Genomic DNA, 25,976 nt, shown 5'->3' on the forward strand with positions numbered 1-25,976 from the left:
CTGGTTTTTGGAGAAAGCAGACAAGTTATCTTATCCTGGAGTACTCTTTGTCATGGATTGTTCTTGTGCGGAGATGCTCCCTGCATTATCCCTTTTCCTTTATGGTCACTGATATGTTCTATTCAGCTTTATGGCCTCTGTGGTAAATACACTGCCAGTCATTAAAGGGTTAACACTTCAGACCACTGTGGGTGAAGTCACAATGAACGAGGCGGCAGTGGTAAGAAACTCCTGTAGTAATGATGATGAATGCGCTGATGTCATAAATACAAATGTTTATGACATAAAGAAGATTCCATATTAGAAGGTTTTACTGCCACGTTCAGCGCCATATTGGATGGGACTGAGGACCTTGAGCTTGAATTCCCCACCAATGCCGACCTGATGTAATTTGTAGGTTCTAGCAGGGAAACCCTTCACCCAAGAGCACTTCTTCATCACAGTGATGCCATCCTCTTCATACGGGTTGTCTGTAGTAGACGGGGTTTTCCAGCAGGAGATCCCCCCCTATTAGCCAGAGCGGAGACAGGTGCTACAAGGAGGCATCTGGAGGACCCCTCTGGAGGACCCGTCTCAACCGAGCATCGCCCATTCATTTTAATGGGTGCCCAGGAAGAGAGACATCCGCCTAGCCAACCAGATCAGCCGATTTATGTGTTTTATGTCGTTCCTTCATTGTAATGTCTTTCCTTGAAAATCTGAGAAAATGTACAAATTCTGTTACAAATTCTATTTTGGCACCTTCTAAGCCCAGAGGAAGGGCAATCCTCCAGCCATGGTTTCCCTAGAGGTTTCCCCCACAGGGGGTTTTTCCTTTCCTGCGTGCTGGAGGGTGACTCTTCGTGAGTCGGAGGTTTGCCATTTTGGGTTTGGTCATATAATATAATAAAAGTTTTGACCATTTAACACCCAATTATAATGTTTTGTGTCATTATTTTGCATGACTTGGGGTAAGTCGAGTGATGTATGTGTATGCAAATTACACTTACCTATATATCTGTTCCCCATTCATAACCCACACCATTCTCTCATGAAGACTCGACTCCGAGGGTTTGGATAAAGTGGCCACAGCAGCCATTTTATTAAGAAATAAATATAAAAGTTAGTTAACTCAATTAACCATAAATAAATAATATCCATAATATTTATTAACAAAAACAATAATAAATCAATAATGCACGAACCATAAATTATAACCCAAACACGTCAGACACCACTGACAAACAAACATTAACACATAGACTAGGAGAAGTCCTTGGAGCTATCATTAACTTTTTATTTTACACACACACACACACACACACACACACACACACACACACACACGCACACGCACACGCACACACACCCCTGTAGATAGAGCCACACACACACCTGTAGATAGAGCCACACACACCCCCTTGTAGATAGAGCCACCCCCCCCCCCCCTGTAGATAGAGCCACACACACCCCTCTGTTATCTGTTGCAGGTTTTACCTCCCCATTGAATTAAATGGGGAAAACCCGAAACAAATGAGCAGCGTTTACGCAAATACAATTGACATGCTGCGGAATAAAAAACGCACCGCAGGTCAATTTCTGAGCTTTTTTTTTCCCCCACTTATCATTTACGCAGCGTGTGATGAGAATTGTTCACATCTAATCTACTCTGCTGCTACTGTATTAGGGCTTGTCCACACCTATCGGAATTGCTGCATATTTTCTGCCCGGAAAATACGCAGAATACGGTAGCAGCAAAGTGAGTGAGATTTACCAAATTTCATCCAGAAGCTGCGTAAAATTTCCGACCAGACATTTTGTCCTGCGGTGCGTATTTCGCATACTGCAGCATGTCAATTCCTGCTGCGGATAGTGACTGAAATGCTGCATCACCATCTCCCAGCATTGAGAAAAACGCAGCAAAATACGCAACATTTTCTGCAGCAAAAATGCAGGAAATGGTGCTTTTTATATACATACACACGCGCACGTACACACGAGTATGCACATTATACACATATAAAGTACACATGAGTATGCACATTATACACATATAAAGTACACACGAGTATGTACATTCTACACATATAAAGTACACACGAGTATGCACATTATACACATATAAAGTACACATTGTAAACACACACGAGTATGCACATTATACACATATAAAGTACACATTGTAAACACACATGAACTTACCTTTTATGTAGGATATTTGTGAGTCTTCACTGCAGCTCTTCTCCTGCTCACAGCCCGACACAGACCCCGCCGACAGTCTCCCCTCCCCCATGTCCCGACAGCTAGCAGCAGGAGGAGAGCTGTTTAGAGCAGGGAAGGGGGGCTGGAGGGGGAACTTCTAAAGCAGCACAGGGAGAGATTGCAGCACAGACCACGGCTGCTAAGTAGAAGCGAAGCTCCGTTCGTCTGATGACAGGTGCAGTCCAGGAATCGGGGCTCCCTCCAGGGCTAGCGACGCCACTGGGCATGAGGGGGTTCAGTTGGCTATGGGCCCCCTGGGAGCCTTGGGCCCCGGGCGGCCGCCCGAACCGCCCTAATGATAATCCGCCACTGCAGACACCGCCCTGTTAACTTTTATCCTGGCTTTGTTGATCCGCTCCACCGACCGTGCCAAATGCCAGGATTTTCTAGGCACAATATCTGACCACACCGTGATCAAGTTCGGGTACAACGACCACAGGTGCAACAGATCGTGTTTTATGTCCCGAACCAACTAACGGAACGGGCGGCCCCAAGATCGTTGCGCACAAGAAATCGTCTAAATAATGAATGATCGAATCCACCCCCGCCACAGATTTGACCACCCATTCCAAAAATGAGCTAAACGCCTCAAAGTACGCACAAGAAATGGAACAACCCATGGGGAGACACCGATCCACATAAAAACCGCCCCCCCAAAAACACCTCAGTAAACGCTGACTATCCTCATGCACCGGCAACAGCCGAAAAGCCGCCTTGACATCCGTCTTGGCCATTAACGCCCCCCTAATATGAAAACGCACCCACTGCACCGCCGCGTCGAATGACGTATACACGACCGAGCAAAGATCCCGATCTATCCCGTCATTAACCGACAAGCCCTTGGGATAAGACAATTGGTGAATCAAACGGTATTTGTTCGCCTCCTTCTTTGGAACAACCGCCAGCGGGGAGACGACCAAACCCGGGATGGGGAGAGAACTAAAGGGCCCCGCCATGCGCCCCAAATCCACCTCTTTTGCCAATTTCTCCATAACCACGTCAGGATCCTGGTAAGCTGACTTCAGATTTTTTTTATGGAAAAGGGGTTACTGTGAGGAGGGGAGGGGATACAAAAACCCACATTAAAACCATCAAACAACAACTGCGCGCTGGCCCTGTCCGGATAACTATTTAGAAACCAGATCATCCTTTCCAGCTTCACTGGCGTCACTCCCATGACTCGCGTTAAAACCCCCTCCCCCACCTCGTTTTCCCTTGCACAAGCATTTATATGCCCCGTGGGACGCCCCATTGCATTGAGAACAAAGGTGCTTGAACTTGCAACCTGCACCGAATTTACACTGCCCCTCATTGTATTGCCAGCACAGCCCGAGCTTTGCGTTGCCCCTGAGCTCGATTGACCAGATTGGCCTGCTGCCCCCCCGCTCCCGGGAAAGGACTGGCCCGGTCGAACTGGAGCCGTTACCCTTAACCAGAGGGCAATATCCTTGTGGTTCCACCTAATATTGGGCCGAACCGCCTTCCGTTGTCTAAACTGCTCGTCATAACGTAGCCAAGATACCCCCCCATATACCCTATGGGCTTCCCCGATGGCATCCATATAGCAAAACAGGGGGGAGCAATGTTCCGGAGCCTTTTCACCAATAACACTGGCCAAAATGGCGAACGCTTGCAACCAGTTAACAAATGTCTTAGGGATAAGGCGGTAATGATGCTTTTCCTCCTCCTCCTTCTTACTCTCATCTCGCTTCCCCTTCTCCAGATTAAATTTTTCCAGGGGCAACAATGAAAAAATCTCCACGTACTCGTCCTTCCAAATTTTTTCCCGAACTTCCTGCTTCAAGTGTGCCCCCAAAGGTCCTTCAAAACACACATAAACCTCCCCCCTGGCTTTATCGTCCAACCGAACACAATAAACCGCCGCCGCCTAGTCGGTCTGAACAGACACCGCCACCGATTCCGTATTTGCTCCTACACTCACAGCGACTGCCGCCGGGGCATTAAACCCTACCCCACCAGCCCCCACCCACGCCACCACAGGAGACCACCTAACAATTCCTTGACGCAACCAACCAACTCTCGCAGACTATCCCCCCCACCCCCAACATTCACAAACCCAGACCCCACATCACATGCCCGCTCCTCAACCATGGAACCCTCCCACGAAACAGGAGACATAAGTATAGCAGAAAAAGGTAAAGACGGTGAAAACGACTCACAAAGCTGCACTGGCGCTGTGGACCCATCAGCTGGACCGTCCTGTCCACGAAGCTCCCCATCCTCAAGGTCTTCGGCAGATCTGGTCCCCGATCCATGGCAGCACGCACAGGCGTGATCAACGGCCGGAACCGAGGTGGGGGAGGGGCAGGCTCCCAAGCTCTCTCTCTGGCAGTCGACCGCACCCCCCCCACCTCCGCTGGACTCCGCCACGAAGCGGGATTCCTCCCGACCCTGGCACCGGCTGCAGTATCAGTGCTACCAGACGCCCGAGCCGGAGGGTCCCTCACAAAGCTCCTTCTGCGGCGCCGAGTCTGAGGAGCCACGTTGGGGCTTAGGCTTTTTTGGAGGATGCGAGCGCCGGGCCCGGCGCGGGGGAGAGACAGCCGAAGGTACCGTTGGCCACCGCTGCAGCTTGTTCCTCCAACCAGGCGGGGCCGAATGCAGCAGCCGCCGCCCGCATCTGCTCAATGAACTGCTGCGCTGTCATGAGGTAAGATGGCCGCCGGATGGGAGATGCGTGGATGGATGTCTTACTCCGTGCGCTGCTCCCGACCAAAAGACCGGGAAGTCAGCGCACTTCTGGCTAACCCTCACCGGATCCCCTCCCTCTCCTAGACCCACCCCCTTCACTAACCCTCCCCTTTGGCTGTGACACGATCCTCCCTCCTATCCCCGTCATGTCTGGCCTACCCTCCACTTTGGCAGGGTCCGTCCGGCCTGTGCTTTCTTTGGTTTGGTGCTTGGGATTTTGGGTCTATCACATATCACAAAATCATAAGGCCGGACTTCTACTTCCCACACTGACATAGAATGGAGACAACAAGCGTTGCTGCATACATCCTTACGTTAAGATATTGTATTACGGTCTGTAGCCTTTGGGGGGAATATATTAACCTTTCTACAACAGTTTACTAGCGTAGAAAATTCACAAAATGCGCAAATGTCAAAATTTTTGGGGGCAAAAAATGGGCAGGGCTTAGCAGAAATGGGCAACAATTTTACTATCATTTACAAACAGGGCCGGCCCTAGGATAGATGGCGCCCTGTGCGAAATGATCTTTCGGCGCCCCACCCCATCATTAAAAAAAAATGCCCCATAAAACAATTATAATGCCCCTTTAGTGCCCCCATACAGTATAATAATAATATTTAATAATATATTACACTCCCTTTAAGGACACAGTATTTTGTCCTCTAATTGTGCCCACAGTATTATGCCCCCGGTAGTACCCCTAAACAGTATAATATCCGCTTAGTGGCCGCCACACAGTATAATGCCCCCCTGTAGATTTTGCCATATAGCCTCCCTGTAGACAGTGCCATAATCCCCCACCTCCTTTTTGTAGATCGTGCCATACAGCCCCCACACCTCCCCCTTGTAGACATTGCCATACAGTCCCCCACCTCCCCCTTGTAGATCGTGCCATACAGTCCCCGCACCTGCCACTTGTAGACAGTGCCCCCAAAGAAAAACATAAATTGTACTCACCTAGGCCCTGTTCCCATGAAGAACAGAGCTGCTCCATGACGGGACCCTAGTACAGAGTTTCCCAACCTTTTCGGACTCGAGGCAGCACTGGAAAAACAATTTCCTCAGGGCCCCCCTACCAAAAATTGTTTTGAGAAAGACAGAAAACGGCTAAGAACAAGCACTCCACTCGTAGGGCATGTTCACACACGTTTTTTGTTAGGTAAAAAAAATCTGCCTCAAAATTCCTTCAGCAACTGACAGCGTTGTGTGACCTTTTTTTGTGTTTTTTCTTAAGCTGTTGAAGCGAATGCAAAAGACGCAGGGAAAAAAGCTCCAAACGAGCGCCACAGGTATCTTCTGCCTCCTATTAATTTCAATTGGAGGTCAGAGGTGGAAACCACTTGAAGACCATCAGCCCCTCACTCACAGAAAAATGACCATCAACCCCCCACTCACAGTAAAATGACCATCAGCCCACCACTCACAGAAAAATGACCATCAGACCCCCACTCACAGATTCCCCCTGTAGGTAGCGCCACACAGCCCCTTGTAGGTAGCGCCACAAAACCCCTTGTAGGTAGCACCACACAGGCTCTTGTGGGTAGTGCCAGACAGCCCCCTTGTAGGTAGCGCCACACAGCCCCCTTGTAGGTAGCGCCACACAGCCCCCTTGTAGGTAGCGCCACAAAGCTCCCTTGTAGATAGCGCCACACAGCCCCCTTGTAGATAGCGTCACACAGCCCCCTGTTGAGTGTGGCACACAGCCCCCTGTAGGGAGGGCCACACAGCCCCCTGTAGGGAGGGCCACACAGCCCCCTGTAGGGAGTGCCGCACAGCCCCCTGTAGGGAGTGCCGCACAGCCCCCTGGTAGGAAGTGTCGCAAATACACCTGGTAGGGAGTGCCACACAACCCAGAGCCCCCTGGTAGGGAGTGCCACACAGCCCCCTGGTTGGTAGTGCCCACAGCCCCCTGGTTGGTAGTGCCCCACAGCCCCCTGGTTGGTAGTGCCACACAGTCCACAGCTCCCTGGTTGGTAGTGCCACACAGCCCACTGGTTGGTAGTGCCACACAGCCGACAGCCCCCTGGTTGGTAGAGCCACACAGCCCACAGCCCCCTGGTTGGTAGAGCCACACAGCCCACAGCCCCCTGGTAGGTAGTGCCACACAGCCCCCTAGTAGGTAGTGCCACACAGCCCACTGGTTGGTAGTGCCACACAGTCCACAGCCCCCTGGTTGGTAGTGCCACACAGCCCACAGCCCCCTGGTAGGTAGTGCCACACAGCCCCCTAGTAGGTAGTGCCACACAGCCCACTGGTTGGTAGTGCCACACAGCCCACAGCCCCCTGGTTGGTAGTGCCACACAGCCCACAGCTCCCTTGTAGGTAGTGCAAGGACTACGAAATGACCGATAGCTGGCGGGCAATAGACATTCAAAAAAGGACAACTGTGCAGGAGCACACAGAATACCCAGCTTTCCCAGCTATCAAATAAATGTCTGGAAATAAACTAAGTTATACATTTTATTTAGTCTGAGTAAAGGATTAATCCTTTTAGCTAGATTAAATAAAAGTTATATCTTAGTTTATTTCCACACTTTTTTTTTTTGATACCCAGGAAAGCTGGGTATTTTGTGTGCTCCTGCACAGTTGTCCTTTGTAGGTAGTGCCACACAGCCCACAGCCCCCCTGTAGATAGCAACCCCCGCTCCTTCCAGTAAAGATAGCGCCACCGTAGCTCCCTGAAGGTGCAGAATCCCCGTGTGGCCGGGGATTCCGGTCCTGGAGCGCTGCTTGATGCCTCTGTCCATATATGGACAGTGACATCAGGGAAAACTCCTGAAGCGGAATCCCCGGTCACAGCGTTACAGACGCTATGACCGTCGATTCCACTCCAGGAGATGCTCCTGACATCTGTGTCCATGACGTCATTGGCTTCTCCTGGAGTGGAATCCCCTATCATAGAGTCTGCAATGCTGTGACCGGGGATTCCGCTTCAGGAGTTTTCCCTGATGTCACTGTCAATATATGGAAAGAGGCATCAAGCAGCGCCCTAGGACCGTAATCCCCGGCCACACGGTGATTCCGCTCCTTCAGGGAGCTACGGTGGCGCTATCCTGGAAGGGGGGGGTTTGATATCTACAGGGGGGGCACTATAGCAGAGCAAGGGAGGTATCTCCCTGCTCTGCTGTCTACTAGCGCCACTGTAGCTGAAGGGAGCTACAGTGGCGCTAGTAGACAGCAGAGCAGGGAGATATCTCCCTGCTCTGCTATAGTGTCGTCGCTACCGTTATAGCAGCCACAGCAGCTGCTAGCGGCGCCACCGCCCTCATGCCCGGTGTCACCGCTAGCAACCGCTATGGCTGCTACAGCGGTAGCGATGGCCACTAAGTGAAGAAGTGCCCGGGTGCGACTGCAGTTAATGTGTGTATCCCCGCTGGTAGTTGCAACGGCGCGGGGATGAACACACCCGCTGGCGCCCCCCTTGCCGTTTGGCAGCAGGCGCCCTGTGCGACCGCACTGGTCGAACATAGCTAAATTATAGCAGAACTCTATATGTATAGTGCGGCCCAGATTTATCTCTGGGGAGCGTAACAAGGCAAAGGTCCGTGCCAGACCCACACCCCCCCAATCAGACTGTTTGCCCCCCCAATCAGACAATAAAATACATTTTAAAAATGTACTTACCTCACCACTCCGATTCTCCCTCCCGGATTCCCTCAGGCTCTTACAGCAGGCCGCAGCATGTAGAAAGTACTGATGACAGGCCGCGTTGCAGCTAAAAGATGCGACACATTTATTAAGAGTCGTTCGCCTGTTAATAAATGTGTTGCATCTTACTCCAGCAAACTGTTTAATAGGACTGGTGTATGAAACGCCAGTATTAAAGGGAATGTGTCGCTAGGATTTTTTTTTTTTTTTTTTCAGTTAAACAGTTAGTATATAAATGATTACACAGTGTTTTAATTATTTTAATTTTTTCACAAGTCAGGAAATATTATAAATTAGATTCTAATTTATAACATTTCCATGTGCTGGTCACTAGAGGGAGCAATTCCCAAAATTGCAGCATTGGTATGTGGTAAAGCAACATCATTGCCTTATGCTGCAAATTTGTAGTAGACACACTCGCTCTAGTGTCCTCACAGAATCCACCCTCCTTTATCCTAGCTAGTGCCAGGAGAAAGGAGGGGGTTGAATGTTCCAACCTCCTACACTGTGTGCCGCCATTTTCTGAGCGAATGCACAGTGTAGGAGGATTAGATACAGTGCTCAGCAGACAGTATAACACTAACATACACACACATCACATACACAAACATAACTTACCTGCTCCGGCCGCTGCTGCCGCCTCCGCCCTGCCGCTCCTAGTCCTTGCGTCTGCGCTGCCTTCAACATATGGCCGGAAGCCGCGACCGGAAGTCGTCATCTTACTGTCCGACCGTGGCTTCCGGTCCACATGAAAATGGCGCCGGATGTCGTTCTACCAAAGACCTTCCTTTTGGTCTGTGTGGGAGTGGCGCATGCGCCATTCCCACTCAGACGGCATACGCTATAGTGAATGGACAGATACAGAGATGGAAAAAAAAATAACAGCCCCCATAGAGAAGTAAAAGAGAGAAAAAAGTACAACACAAAAACACAAATAAATACAATTTATTTTAATGACATACTAAAAGCAATATTATATATTAAAAAAAAAAAATTCCGTGACACCTTCCCTTTAAAACGGGTTTTCCACGTTTTGACAACTGATCACCTATCCACTGGATAGGTCAACAGTATATGATCAGTGCGTGACCGACACCTGGACCCCGCACCGATCCGCCACTGCAGCTGCCTCCGGGCACCGGACAACACTGCCGGAAGCAGACGGCTCCGGTCAAAGAATTGAGGCCGAGCTGCAGTTCTGCCAAACGGCCGCTATGCAGTGATCGGAGCCATCTGCTTCCGGCATTTTTGTCCAGTGCCCGGAGGCAGCTGGACTGGCAGATCGGTGCGGGGTCTGGTGTAGTAACGATTGTTTGCCCCCATACATTACCGATGATTGCTCCTTGTGACACGCTGTATCGTCGATTGGCGCTGGTTTTCATGGTCAGTATCGGGATGTCTAAAAGGACCTTTATTTCCTCAGTCACCACCATAACTAGGCATTGGAACCAACCCTTCCACCTTAGCGGGTAAAGATTAACCATCTAAAAGGTTCACTATATACACATAAGGGCTAAAGGTAAAAACACAGAGGTGCTCACCGTATAACTGTGTCCTCCAAATCTTACAGAGCAGGAGTTGTTCTAGATTCCTGTTTATGTCCCAGACACGTTCATACCATTTTAGACAATGAATTGACAGATCACAAACTTGTGGCGAAACCAAGCACTGCATATAAAGAATCTTTAAAAAATCTGCTAGAAGAAGGAATTGCTTTAGGAGTATTAGCCAAGAAACAGGCAGAATACTTACTGATAGAATTCCCTATTGTTCCCATATCCAATGGGATGCCAAAAATCCATAACTTTGCATGGTCTTGAAACTTGGGTTATCTGTGACGTAGTTGGCTAGTACCCCTGCAAACAGGCCTGCCATCAGGGTAGTACCACTGGTACTACTGTCAGGGGCCTGGCCAAATAGTAAAATAAAGTGGGCAGCCGCCGCTCATCAAGGTTATGATCAGCGGTAATTGGTTTGTAGAAAGGAATGGGACCCATGCAGGGGCCAAAAGCAGCGGCCAGCTCTGCAACTTGGTGAGTGACAATTTTAAAGCAGTAGATTCAGTTCAATATTTTTTTTTTATGTTGCCCTTCTGCTCCCACCTTCCCACCTGTCTCTCTCCCCTTCCCCTTCCCAGACCCCAGTCAAACGTCATATTCACTCTGGCCCAACTCCCGCCTCGGCCACTTTCCGTTCTCTTAGCCTACTCCTCCGCCTACATCCTGGTATAATAGCTAAAGAAAATTACCTTATGAAGTTTAGAGTTAGTTAGTTATATGTCGACATTTTTATCTAAGGTTTGCACACCATGACGGTCGGTAGTCATGTAGACCGGACGCTTCCATGATTTGAATACGCTGTGACATGGCACATTGGGTCACGGGAACATGGTGTAAAGGATCTGCCAGACACAGCTTCTGTGTTGACACCCGTGGTTAATCAGTCTCCACCTGCTCCTAGGTCTGATAGAGTGACTCGATCTGCTACCACTAGGGCTGGTAGGCTCAGGAGTGGGAGAACCTATCACAGCCTGGCCAGACGGTTCTAGGTCTCGCCCTCCATCTATTTATACCTTCATTTCCTGCTTGTCTTTGCCTGTGATTCTTTCCTGTTTCCTGGCTCTGCTGCTCCTGCATTATTATTATTGACCTTGCTTCATTTTGACCCTGGCTTTACTGAGTACGCTCCTGCTCTGTGTTTGGTACCTCGTACACTCCTGGTTTGACTCAGCTCGTTCACTACGCCTGTTGCTCACGGTGTTGGCGTGGGCAACTGCCCCATTTCCCTTAGCTTCTGTGTACCCTTGTCTGTGTGTCTGTCGTGCACATATTGAGCGTAGGGACCATCGCCCAGTTGTACGCCGTTGCCTAGGACGGGCCGTGCAAGTAGGCAGATACTGAGTGGCGGGTAGATTAGGGCTCACCTGTCTGTTTCCCTACCCCGTCATTACATAATCACAGGCCCATATATCTTTTCTACCCTCGTCCCTTGACACAACTATGGACCCCCTTGAGACCCTGGCTCAGCAAATGCAGGGACTCTCCCTACAGGTCCAAGCCCTGGCTCAGAGGGGCAACCAGCATGATGCTACCCTGGTAGTGCCCCCCACCTCACCTATTGAACCCCACCTCAAGTTGCTTGACCGGTTCTCAGGGGATCGGAAGACTTTTTTCTCTTTTCGGGAGAGTTGTAGGCTCTATTTCCGTCTAAGGCCCCACTCCTCAGGTTCTGAGAGCCAGCGAGTGGGTATAATTATGTCCCGGCTCCAGGACGGGCCACAAGAATGGGCCTTCTCCTTGGCTCCTGACGCCCCTGAACTTTTCTCTGTTGATCTTTTTTTTTCTGCTCTCGGGCTCATATATGACGAGACTGACAAGAGTGCCTTTGCCGAGAGTCAGCTGGTGACCTTACGTCAGGGTAAGAGACCCATTGAGGAGTACTGTTCTGACTTTAGGAAGTGGTGTGTAGCTTCTCGGTGGAATGATCCTGCCTTGAGGTGCCAGTTTAGATTGGGTCTGTCGATGCCCTGAAAGACCTGTTAGTTAGCTATCCCTCTTCAGACTCTCTAGATCAGGTTATGGCTTTAGCGGTACGTCTTGACCTACTTCTCAGGGAACGACGACTTGAATGCTTTTGTGCTTTCTCCTCTGGCTCCCCCATGATGGCACCCGAGGTTCCGTTGCTTCGCTCTTCCACGGAAAACTTGGATGAACCAATGCAACTCGGGGCCTCCGTGTCTCCCCAACAACGTAGAGAGCTCCGCAGGAAGAATGGACTCTGCTTCTACTGTGGGTATGACAAACAACTGTCCTAGGCGTAAGAATAAGCAGCCAGAAGAACTTCCGCGCCTAAGTGACCATCGGCGAGGTTACTTGGGCGCACAGGTATTTCCCGTAAATATGAAACCTAATAAGATCTTGCTTCCCTTTCAGGTCTCTTTTGAGAGTAGGTCTGCTACCAGCAGTGCCTTTGTGGATTCAGGGTCTTCTGCTAATATTATGTCTATGGAATTTGCTATGTCTCTAGCTATGCCATTGATTGATTGGCCTAAACCTGTCCCGGTAGTGGGTATCGACTCCACTCCACTTGCTAATGGTTATTTTACGCAGCATACCCCTGTTTTTGAACTCATTGTTGGCTCCATGCATTTGGAGCAGTGCTCTGTACTGGTGATGCAGGGATTATCGTCCGATTTGGTTTTAGGAGTTTATTCAGGACTTTGCTGATGTTTTTTCTAAAAAAGCCTCCGAAGTGTTACCTCCTCATAGAGAATACGATTGCGCAATCGATTTGGTACCAGGAGCTAAGCTCCCTAAGGGTAGGATATTTAATCTCTCTTGTCCCGAACGTGAAGCCATGAAAGAGTATATCCAGGAATGCCTAGCCAAGGTTTACATTCGCCCCTCTACTTCTCCGGTAGGTGCTGGCTTCTTCTTCGTAGGGAAGAAGGATGGTGGTCTTAGGCCACCACCACACCATAACCACAAAGTGACTGAATAATACCCCCATACTGTTACTGAATAATAACACCACACCATAACCACATAGTGACTGAATAATACCCCCATACTGTTACTGAATAATACCCCCACACCATAACCACATAGTGACTGAATAATATCCCCATACTGATACTGAATAATACCTCCATACTGTTACTGAATAATACCTCCATACTGTTACTGAATAATACCCCCATACTGTTACTGAATAATACCCCCATACTGTTACTGAGTAATACCACCACAGCATAATCACATAGTGACTGAATAATACCCCCATACTGTTACTGAATAATACCCCCACACCATAACCACATAGTGACTGAATAATACCCTCATACTGTTACTGAATAATACCTCCACACCATAACCACATAGTGACTGAATAATACCCCCATACAGTTACTGAATAATACCGCCACACCATAGCCACATAGTGACTGAATAATACCACTATACTGTTACTGAATAATACTGCCACAACATAACCACATAGTGACTGAATAATACCACCATACTGTTACTGAATAATACCACCACACCATAACCACATAGTGACTGAATAATACCACCATACTGTTACTGTATAATACCACCACACCATAACCACATAGTGACTGAATAATACCCCCATACAGTTACTGAATAATACCGCCACACCATGACCACATAGTGACTGAATAATACCCCCATACTGTTACTGAATAATACCACCACACCATAACCACATAGTGACTGAATAATACCACTATACTGTTACTGAATAATACCACCACACCATAACCACATAGTGACTGAATAATACCACTATACTGTTACTGAATAATACCTCCACACCATAACCACATAGTGACTGTAATACAGGGGGGTTTCAACAAGAAACAAGGAAAATAAGCCATTTGGCTATCATTCAGGACATTTAAGTGGAAACAGTCTATCGGCTATTATGTCACACAATCAACAAAGTATAAGAACAGAATTGGCGGCCTCGGTCTTTTCGGACCATGGCGCTGATAACAGCTTGGATACTTCATTGCAAAATCAATTCCGAGAATTAGAAAAAATATCCACACATGAAACTAAAATCTGGTGGGACCTCACCACTCTACGGAATTATGTTAGCAAGGAAATGATCCCACGGGGACTTCGGCTAAAGAAAATACCGACTTTTGCATATTCTTCAAATTTTATGACAGAATGGAATAAACTATTATCGGAATGTTCACTGGGCTTGATGAACCTCATAGTGGAAAAGGAGGAACTAAAATTAGCTGAATTGCAGGTGGATATTAAAAAACTCAAAGAGGAAATACAAAAATCCTCCAGCTCACCGGACTTCAAGAATTTAGAAACAAGAACATCCAAATATCTCGAACAGCTGGATAAATCTATTGCTGAAAATAAAAGAAATAAATTCAAAAGAGATATGAATGATTATTCTAAAAATGAAGTTTACAATTGGAGCCAACGGGATAATACAAGACAAGGAACCAAATCCATCCTCAAAAAGCGAAAGAATTTTAAGAAACGCAACTTCAGTCCACATAGAGTGAACTTCAGCTCAACGGAGTTGGAAACTTCGGATGAAGCCACAGGAGGATCTGACATAGATTTCCCAGGAGATATTCACACACGTAGATATAACTACAAGGAAGTACGAAACATGCCAAAAAACGGGGAAAAAGGGGGGGCAGGAAACACACATCCAATAGAAAATATTCTACCTCGGAAACTGAGGAATCAAAGATATTAAACCACACACATATGGATGTTATCAACCTGTCCTCCACCATACTGACACAAGCCGAAATAGATGTACTTACACTAGGCTTAAACTTTGTACCAACCAAAGATTTCGATCTCTTTACAACTTTATTGGACATAAACAAATTTGTCAGGAATCTTACAGTAAAGAGACACTTTTCAACTCAAATAGAACAAGATATACTTCCAACAGCAAAAGAAGTCTCTCAAACCCGGAAACATCCAAATGAATACCGGGAATTTATGTTCCAAGAACAGATAACGCTCATTAATCTGGAGGCTCTGACAGAAAAGAAGGAACTGGAGTCAATTTCGAATTTAAAAGAGTTTACAACATCCAACCCAACATACTACCCAATCGAATCAAGAACTGAGTCTATGGACAAATTCCAGGCCATCATGGAAAGAGAATTACAACATCTGCAGGAGTCCAACAGGAGGAGCCAACACAAATATAATTTGTCTATTGTACAAAAAAATGCCATAAAATCATTAAATGACAATAGGGACATAGTTATACGTAAATCTGACAAAGGGGGTAGTGTCACGGTTTTAGATACAAACATCTATATTAAACAAATTATGGAGTTACTTACGGATGCAGAAACATACTTAAAACTAGACCATAATCCTACTCAAATTTACCAATCAATATTAAAAGATCTATTGAATACTGGTCTAGGAAATGGGGTCCTCTCCAAAAAAGAATTTGATTACATGCTAAAGGAACACCCCATTATTCCGATTTTCCATGCATTGCCCAAAACCCACAAGGGCTTAGTACCTCCTCCGATGCGCCCTATCGTCTCTGGCATTGGGTCTCTCTCAGAGAGACTCTCTGAATGGCTAGATCTCCTATTGCAACCCCTAGTACAGAGGGTCCCCGGCCATCTCAGAGACACCAAAGACGTCCTCCGAATATTCCATAATAAACCATGGAAACAGAATTTCACCTGGCTCAGTTGCGATGTGATAGCATTGTATACGAGCATACCACACACAATTGCTGTCAAAGCTTTGAAATTCCATCTCTCAAAATATAGCTCGTATGATCAAAATTTACAAATATTTGCAACTGATGCCCTTATTTTCCTTATGACTCACAATTATTTTAAATTCAATGGTCAATATTATCTTCAAAAACAGGGAGTTTCCATGGGGGCCAAATTTTCACCATCATTGGCCAATTTGGTTATGGCCTGGTGGGAGGAGATGACCCTCTTCTCCAATACCAATCCATTCACTAAGTACATCCACTGGTATGGCAGATACATCGATGACCTCCTACTTATATGGGAGGGGGATGTATCTGCCATACCGGACTTTCTAGCCTATCTTAATAATAATGATTTCAACTTAAGGTTTACACACAATATTGAAAGAACCAGTATAAACTTTTTGGACTTAAAATTAATAGCTACAGCAGACAAAGTAATACACTCAGAAATATATCAAAAGCCGATATCAGGTAACACTATTTTACATGCTAGCTCAAACCATCCAAAGCATACTGTTACGTCAATACCTATCGGAGAATTCATAAGGGCAAAAAGGAACTGTAGTACAAACCAAAGTTTTGAAAGGGAACAACATAACATGAGTAAAAAATTGGCTGGGAGGGGTTATAAAAATTGGATGCTCAAAAGGGCCAAAGAGATAGTGAGAACCAAAGATAGACAAAATCTATTGATAGATAAATCTGATGTCACTCCTATCAATAAAACAGATAAGGAGATTCCCACATTGAGCTTACAATATAGCAATCAGTTTCCCATTATTAAAAACATGATTAATCGATATATTCCAATACTGTACGACGATGCAAGGTTGGAATATATATTAAAACAAGGGTGCAGGATAGTGGCACGTAGAGGATCGACAATAGGGAACATTTTATCACCCTCACTACTAAAAACTAACATAAGTAATCCAACATGGCTCGAACAAGAGGGTTTCTACAAATGTGGATCCCACCCATGTAAGGTGTGTAATTATACTAAAGTCATCAGAAAGTTCGAAGACTCCAGCGGCCAAAACAGTTATCCCATAAAGTCATACATCAATTGCAATAGTGATCACGTAATATACATAATAGAATGCACGAGTTGCAATTTGAAGTATGTGGGGAGCACTACCAGAAGGTTTAAAATAAGAATTTTGGAGCATCTCAGTTATATTAGGAATCCGGCAATTATTAACATATCCAATGCCGCGCAACATTTTATCACCTGTCATAATCGTAATATAACCTATTTGAAAACTTATGCTATAGAAAAAATAAGGAACAATATTCGCGGGGGTGATTTGAAAAAAACACTTCTGACACGTGAAGCGTTCTGGATATTCAATCTAAAAACAAGATTCCCGCATGGTCTGAATTTGAGGAAGGAATTGATGTTTCTATATTGAATCGGCCAGAATAACTAAATCCCTTCATTGTTTCTATTTGATCCGCTTTGGACTTCACAACAGTTATATGCAGTTGGTTTTATTGAAAAAATTGATATTCTATGTGCATATTAATTCTGACATATAGAATATAGTATATAAATAATCATCTCTACATCAACTACAATTAATCTTTTATGACAAAAGGGAAGTTTATAAATTACATTTCATCTTCTCAAATAGAAGTCAATATAAACCATTTTTTACCTGCACGACCCTATTTAGGTCACGCAATGGTCACACCCTTAACTATATTTTCTATAGCAGTCAAGGTGACATCTTTATTAATATCAACATGAATGTCATCTAAATAACAATTCTTATACAGGGGACAAATAACGGTTTTTGTATTTGCTCATATCAATTGAATCGTTAACATGAAGGTAATATATCACAACCATTAGTTTAGATATTCCAATCGGAATCACCAATTTTTTCGATATTATTAAATTTATGTCCAAACTCACAAAAATAACAAAAGCATTAGCCAATGTTCTGTGCGTCAATAGAGTGACAGCCGACATAAAGCTTATATAGTAATTTTCAAAGTCATAAGTATATATGAATATCTGGGTAGTTATAATAAAATATTAAACCCCTAAATACAATATTATGACATGACTACATCTCAAATTAACTTATACAACTATAAGTTTCCACTATATATATTTTATTCACTTGTCTATGGAAGAATTTCCAAAAAAATCCAGTGTAAAACTCAGTTGATTATATCTCTAGGTTTACAGGATTGTTAGGAGAAATTCATTTCTATTACATATGTATAAACCTAATCAACTGTGTCTTTTGTTTATGATGTATTTCAATTTTAAAATTTTCTTTCTTTCTTCTGAATGTCCGTTTTTATGTTTTTCCTATGTTGAAACTGGTTGCAACTTTGGTATGTAATTGGGAATCATTCACACACAAGGACATGAGGTTAACAAAAGTGTGTATATACTCACATTCGTGTTGAGTTGCCAGGGTCCCGTTCAGGATGCGGTTGTTTACGATCCGTTTTCCGACTGCGATTTTTCATGTTCTATATTACAACAAGCCGTAAGTTAATAAATTACTCAAATTAGGGATTTAGATGTATAAACATCATACAAAATCCCAAAAAAGAATTAAAAACGGTAAAATAGACAATAAAAACATAAGTATTGCAGTGACCCTGAGGTTCCTTGCACAGTGTTCATTTATATACCTGGAAGGGTTAATTGTTATATCTAACCACCAAAACACATACATAGGGTGTCTCTGATTAACCACCTGGTAAACTCCACCCATCTAAAATCAACTATATAAACCCATACTATTGTGTCCCAGTGAGTGAATGAATGCCATGACTAAGAGCACCAGCCGTGCTTGAAACGCGTAGGCCCATTACACCTACCGAATACTGCCTTGACGCCAAGCCTGTTATTTGACATTTTAACAAGTCTTTTTTGATACCAATAAAAGTGGGAATACGTTCCTTTTTAAAGAACATCACTGCAGCGCTGGATCAAATCCTTCCTTTTTGTACACATAGTGACTGAATAATACCCCCATACTGTTACTGAATAACACCACCACACCATAACCACATAATGACTGAATAATACCACCATACTGTTACTGAATAATACCTCCACACCATAACCACATAGTGACTGAATAATACCCCCATACAGTTACTGAATAATACCGCCACACCATGACCACATAGTGACTGAATAATACCCCCATACTGTTACTGAATGACACCTCCACACCATAACCACATTGTGACTGAATAATACCCCCATACTGTTACTGAATAATACCACCACACCATAACCACATAGTGACTGAATAATACCCCCATACTGATACTGAATAATACCACCACACCATAACCACATAGTGACTGAATAATACCCCCATACTAACCACTAGCCTAACCAAATGGAGCCATTCATCGTGGAAGTTGACGCCTCCGAGATGGGAGTGGGTGCTGTCTTGTCCCAGGGTACCAGGTCCCTCACCCATCTCCGTCCCGGTGCCTACTTCTCCAGGAAGTTCTCGCCAACTGAGAGTAAGTATAACATTGGCAACCGCAAACTCTTAGCCATTAAATGGGCATTTGAAGAGTGGCGCCACTTCCTGGAGGGGGCTAGGCACCAGGTAACGGTCCTTACCGACCACAAGAAGCTGGTTTTTCTAGAATCTGCCCGGAGGCTAAGCCCGACACAAGCTCGATGGGCGTTGTTTTTTACTAGATTCAACTTTTTGGTCACCTATAGGGCTGGGTCTAAAAATATTAAAGATGATGCTCTGTCGCGTAGCTTCATGGCCAGCCCTCCTTCGGAGGAAGATCCTGCTTGTGTTTTGCCCCCAGGTATAATCTTTTCCTCTGTTGATTCTGACTTAGTCTCCGAAATTGCGGCTGATCAAGGTTCAGCTCCCGGGAACCTTCCTGAGAACAAGCTGTTTGTTCCCCTGCAATTCCGGCTAAGGGTACTCAGGGAAAATCATGACTCTGCACTATCTCTGCATCCAGGCATCCTGGGTACCAAGCACCTCATTGCCAGAAACTATTGGTGGCCTGGGTTGCCTAAAGACGTTAAGGCATATGTCGCCGCTTGTGAAATTTGTGCTAAGTCCAAGACTCCCAGGTCCCGACCAGCGGGCTTACTATGCTCTTTGCCCATTCCCCAGAGACCTTGGACCCATATCTCCATGGATTTTATCACCGATCTGCCTCCATCTCAAGGCAAGTCGGTGGTGTGGGTTGTAGTAGACCGCTTCAGTAAGATGTTCCACTTTGTGCCCCTCAAGAAACTACCCAATGCTAAGACGTTAGCTACCTTGTTTGTCAAACACATCCTGCGTCTCCATGGGGTTCCTGTCAATATTCTTTCTGACAGAGGGGTCCAATTTGTTTCATTGTTTTGGAGAGCTTTCTGTAAAAAGTTGGAGATTGATCTGTCCTTCTCCTCGGCCTTCCATCCTGAAACGAATGGCTAGAGATGAGCAAACTTATGAAAAGTTTGGTTCGGCTAGTTCGCCGAATTTCACAAAAAAGCTCGATTCGGACCGGACCTGTAATTTCCGTGCGCCGAGCATGGTACTGTCCAGGGTGCTGATAGAGTTAATTGGCTGCACTAACTCTTTCAGCAACCTTGACAGTACATGCTCGGCCCGCAGAAAATACAATTTTAATGTAATAAAAAAATAAAAAAAATACGTTCATACTTACATTCCTCCTGTCTGGCCTCCAGCGATGATGTTTCATCCATGTTGCCGCTGCAGCCAATCACAGGCTGTAGTGGCGGTCACGCACGTCAGGATGACGTCAGAAGGCCGGCCTCCAGGGATGACGCTTCATCCCACGTGACCGCCTCTGCAGCCAATCACAGGCTGCAGCGGCCTCTGCAGCCAATCACAGGCTGCACCGGCCTCTGCAGCCAATCACGAGCTCCTCTCCTGAAATACTCTGTGCTGCGCTGCCTTAAACTCTGTGGACAGGTCAGGATCCTGTTTCTTTTAAATGCTGGTGGGGAACTCGCTCGATCCACTACAGTGCAGCATTTAAAAGAAACAGGATCCTGACCTGTCCACAGCGTTTAAGGCAGCACAGAGTATTTCAGGAGATGAGCGTGCGGATCTTGTGCGGGGTGGTGACTTGCCAATCATGTGAAGGTGTTATTGAGGACAGGAGTGGAGGAGAGGTAACAGACTGAGCTACGTAATGGTAAGAGCAGAGTTCACAGCAGCACAGAGTATTTCAGGAGAGGAGCGTGCAGATTCTGTGCTGCTGGGAACTCTGCTCTTACCATTAAGTAGCTCTCAGTCTGTTAACTCTCCTCCACTCCTGTCCTCAATAACACCTTCACATGATTGGCAAGTCACCACCCCGCACAAGATCCGCACGCTCATCTCCTGAAATACTCTGTGCTGCTGTGAACTCTGCTCTTACCATTACGTGGTGACTTGCCAATCATGAAGGTGTTATAGAGGACAGGAGTGGAGGAGAGGTAACAGACTGAGAGCTACGTAATGGAAAGAGCAGAGTTCACAGCAGCACTAAATCTGCACGCTCATCTCCTGAAATACTCTGTGCTGCCTTAAACTCTGTGGACAGGTCAGGATCCTGTTTCTTTTAAATGCTGCACTGTAGCGCAGCCTTATATAGTGGATCGAGCGGGTTCCCTAGCAGCATTTAAAAGAAACAGGATCCTGACCTGTCCATAGAGTTTAAGGCAGCACAGAGTATTTCAGGAGATGAGCACGGCCGGCCACGGGCAGCCGGTCGTTTTTCCGAGCCCTACTCCCATTATAAAGTATAGGAGCACGGCCCGTAAAATAAAAAAATAGAACATGTTCTATCTTTTTAACGGCACGGGCACCTTCCCGTGAGAAAACGGTAAGGTACCCGTGGCTAACAGAAGTCTATGGGCCCGCTATTTCGGGTCGTAATTACGACCCGTAATAACGGGTGTTTTTACGGTCGTGTGCATGAGGCCCCGTAATGACGGGTGGCTACATGTGTGCACCCGTCATTACGGCAGCGTTGCTAGGCGACGTCAGTAAATAGTCACTGTCCAGGGTGCTGAAAGAGTTAACTGATCGGCAGTAACAGTTTCAGCACCCTGGACAGTGACTACCGATCACAATATAGAGTAACCTGTAAAAAAAAAAGACGTTCATACTTACCGAGAACTTTCTGCTTCCTCCAGTCCGGTCTCCTGGCCGTTGCCTTGGTGACGCGTCCCTCTCGACATCCGGCACGACATTCCTGGGTGACGTTACAGCCCATGTGACCGCTGCAGCCAATCACAGGCTGCAGAGGCCTCTGCAGCCAATCACAGGCTGCAGAGGCCTCTGCAGCCAATCACAGGCTGCCACGTCAGAAAAGAAGGTCGGACTGGAGGAAGAAGAGGGACTCGTCACCAAGACAACGACCGGGTACGTATGAAATGCTTTTTATTTTATTTTTATTTTATTTTTATTTTATTTTTATTTTATTTTTATTTTTATTTTATTTTTATTTTATTTTTAATCAGCAGCCTCTTTTCTCTATCAGTGATTGATAGAGACAAGTGGCTGCCGATTTGTATAATATTTTTGACCGGGTTCGGTCAAAACGGGTTCGGCCGAACCCGGTGAAGTTCGGATACGCTGCAAACCGAACTTTTCCGGATGTTCGAACCGAAACCGGGTTCGGTTGTCCCGGTTCGCTCATCTCTACTAATGGCCAAACCGAGAGGACTAATCAGTCTCTAGAACAATATTTAAGGTGTTTTATCTCTGACTGTCTATATGATTGGGTCTCCTTCATTTCCCTCGCCGAATTTTCCCTTATTAACTGTAACTTGTGAGGGGTCTCCCCCTTTTTCTGTAATTTTGGGTTTAATCTACGGTTCTCCTCTGTTTCACCTGGTGGTTCCAACAATCCCGAGGTAGATGTCGTTCATCGGGAACTGTGCACAGTCTGGGCCCAGGTTCAGAAGAACCTAGAGGCGTTCCAGAGCATACAAAAGACTCAGGCAGATAGAAGACGTTCTGCTAACCCCTTGTTTGTGGTCGGGAATCTGGTGTGGCTGTCTTCAAAAAATGTGCGCCTTAAAGTTTCGTCCAAAAAATTAGCTCCCCCGGTATATAGGGCCGTACAAGGTCATTGAGGTCCTTAACCCTGTCTCCTTCCGACTGGAGTTACCCCCGTCTTTTCGAATACACGACGTGTTTCATGCCTCCCTCCTGAAACGCTGCTCCCCATCCTTGGCTACCTCGAGGAAACCTCCGGTCCCTGTTCTCACCCCTGAAGGGGTAGAATTCGAGGTGGCCAAGATTGTGGACAGCAGGATGGTCCAAGGCTCCCTCCAGTACCTGGTCCACTGTAGAGAATATGGGCCTGAGGAGAGTACTTGGGTACCCGCCCGGGATGTTCACGCTGGGGTATTGCTCAGGAGGTTCCATCTTCGGTTCTCCAATAAGCCAGGTCCACCTAGAAAGGGTCCAGTGGCCCCTCATAAAAGGGGGGTACTGTAAGGGATCTGCCAGACACAGCTTCTGTGTCGACACCCGTGGTTAATCAGTCTGCACCTGCTCCTAGGTCTGATAGAGATACTCGATCTGCTACCAATAGGGGTGGTAGGCTCAGGAGTGGGAGAACCTATCACAGCCTGGCCAGATAGTTCTAGCTCCCGCCCTCCATCTATTTATACCTTCATTTCCTGCTTGTCTTTGCCTGTGATTCTTTCCTGTTTCCTGGCTCTGCTGCTCCTGCTATTATTATTGACCTTGCTTAATTTTGACCCTGGCTTTACTGACTACGCTCCTGCTCTGCGTTTGGTACCTCGTACACTCCTGGTTTGACTCGGCTCATTCACTACGCCTGTTGCTCACTGTGTTGCCGTGGGCCTTGTCTGTTTGTCTGTCGTGCACATATTGAGCGTAGGGACCGTCGCCCAGTTGTATGCCGTCGCCTAGGACGCGCCTTGCAAGTAGGCAGGGACTGAGTGGCGGGTAGATTAGGGCTCACCTGTCTGTCTCCCTACCCCGTCATTACACGTGGTATCTAGGTTACATCAACACTTTCATGACGTAACTTGTGGTTCCCGCTTGGGCAGAAGACTGGAAGAAGTCATCATGGCGTTCTGGGCCGGATGAAGAAGAAAAGAGAACGTGAACGACTCCAATCTGAGAAGATGTCACCTGTGAGTCACTGAATTTCATTGCACTGTATTCACTTATATGGTCTGCAGAATGCCTGTGTAGGACTGATATCTGTCACAATATGGTGGGAATATTGGTCTATGTTTTACTACACATGTTTTTAGTACACAATCTAGAGTGTTCAAATTATTTCTATATAGTTGAACGGTAGACCCCCAAGAATTATTTCCTTTGGTGGGTCCAAGGTACCTCAGTCAGACACTGAGTGTACAGATCCTTGCATTCAGATATTGTATTACTGTCTGTAGCCCTAGAGGAGAATTTATTACCCTTGCTAAGCCTCTTATCTGGCATAGAAAAGTCCCAAAAGTGCGGGAAAGTTTTTGGGCAGTTTATGCTGAGCTTGGCACTTTTTGAAAAGTGTGTAAAGCTTGGCAGAAAGGGCCGATAATTTTACTATCATTTACGCCAGTAACGGGCGTAATGTAAAGCAGAAATCAACGTCAGCTCCGAGTTAGTGTACAATTTTACATTGAGTGTGTAACAAAAGGCCAAAGCCAGACTCTGTATCTCCCCCACTAATCAGACTGTCTTGTTCCACAAGACATGTGTTTTGCCCACCCCCCTAAAAAAACAAAAAAATATATATATATCTGAGACAGCGTATCTATAAGGGTATATTCACACGCTGTGTTTTCAGGCGTATTTCGGGGCGTAAACGCCTTCAAATACGACTGAAAAATCGGTAGCCCAATGCCTACAAACATCTGCCTATTGTATTTTAAAAAGGCACGTAAAAAGAAGGAGCATGTCACTTCTTGAGCCGTTTTTGGAGATGTTTTTCATTGTGTCAATGGAAAAACAGCTCCAAAAACATCTAGAAAAAAACACCTCAAAAAACTTTTCCAGCTTCAAAAACGGCTGTAAATCAAAGTCTGTGTTCTCTGAAAACAGCTCTGTAATTTTCAGCCATTTTTTACTTTGCGTGTGAACCCTAAGACTATGACACCTGATAGCTCTGCTACTTGATAGGAGACAGCGGCTGAGATACAACGGCTTAGCAGACAGTATCACACATGCTAGGCCCAATTAAAAGGTTAATTGGAAAAAAATGTCTTATAGTGTTTTTCGATAAAGGTCACTTGAACTGGTATAATTTAAACAGTTAACCGATGAATGGCGCTGTTTACGTGGAATTTACCCTGCGGCCTAATGTACCATATAATGTATTATTTATTTTTTTTTTAAAAACCTACATTTTGTGGGGTGAATTGAAAAAAAACCTGTAATTCCGCCATTTCTGTTTTGATTTTACAGTGTTCATCGGGCGCCATGAATTGCATGATAACTTGATTCTGCGGGTCGTTAAGATTATGGCGATACCAAATTTATATAATTTTATTTTTTACAAAATTATTTGTTTTTGTAACGCTGCATTCGAAGATGAACTGCATAGTTTTTCAAAGCAACAGCACTTCATAGGGCAGGAAAGTGCTAAAACCCACTCTCTGAAGCCCCCCTTCAAGATACATTTCAACTAATCTGGTCCCCATGGCAGAAATATGTCTTTCCATCTGGCACCTCCAGCAGACTCCTTTCAGTCTAGTTTGATTTATTTTACCTCAGAGTTCCTCATTTTCCCTTTTTTTAATTTCTTCTTTCCCTCTCCCCTTCTTCTCCTTCTCCCCCCACATTTTTTGAACTATTTCTAACAGTAACTGTGCAGGATTAGAAAAATATGGCTGCTTTCTTCTAAAAACAGCACCACACCTATCCACAGGTTGTATCTGGTATTGCAGGTTAGCTCCATTGAAGTGAATGGTAATGAGCTTTAATACCACACACAACCTATGGACAGGTGTGGTGCTGGTTTTTGGAGAAAGCAGACAAGTTATCTCATCCTGGACAACCCTTTGTCATGGATTGTTCTTGTGCGGAGATGCTCCCTGCATTACCCCTTTTCCTTTATGGCCGCTGATATGTTCTATTCAGCTATATGGCATCTGTACTAAGTACATTGC

The sequence above is a fragment of the Rhinoderma darwinii genome, unplaced genomic scaffold (genome assembly GCF_050947455.1).
Source record: "Rhinoderma darwinii isolate aRhiDar2 unplaced genomic scaffold, aRhiDar2.hap1 Scaffold_547, whole genome shotgun sequence".
NCBI lineage: Eukaryota > Metazoa > Chordata > Amphibia > Anura > Rhinodermatidae > Rhinoderma > Rhinoderma darwinii.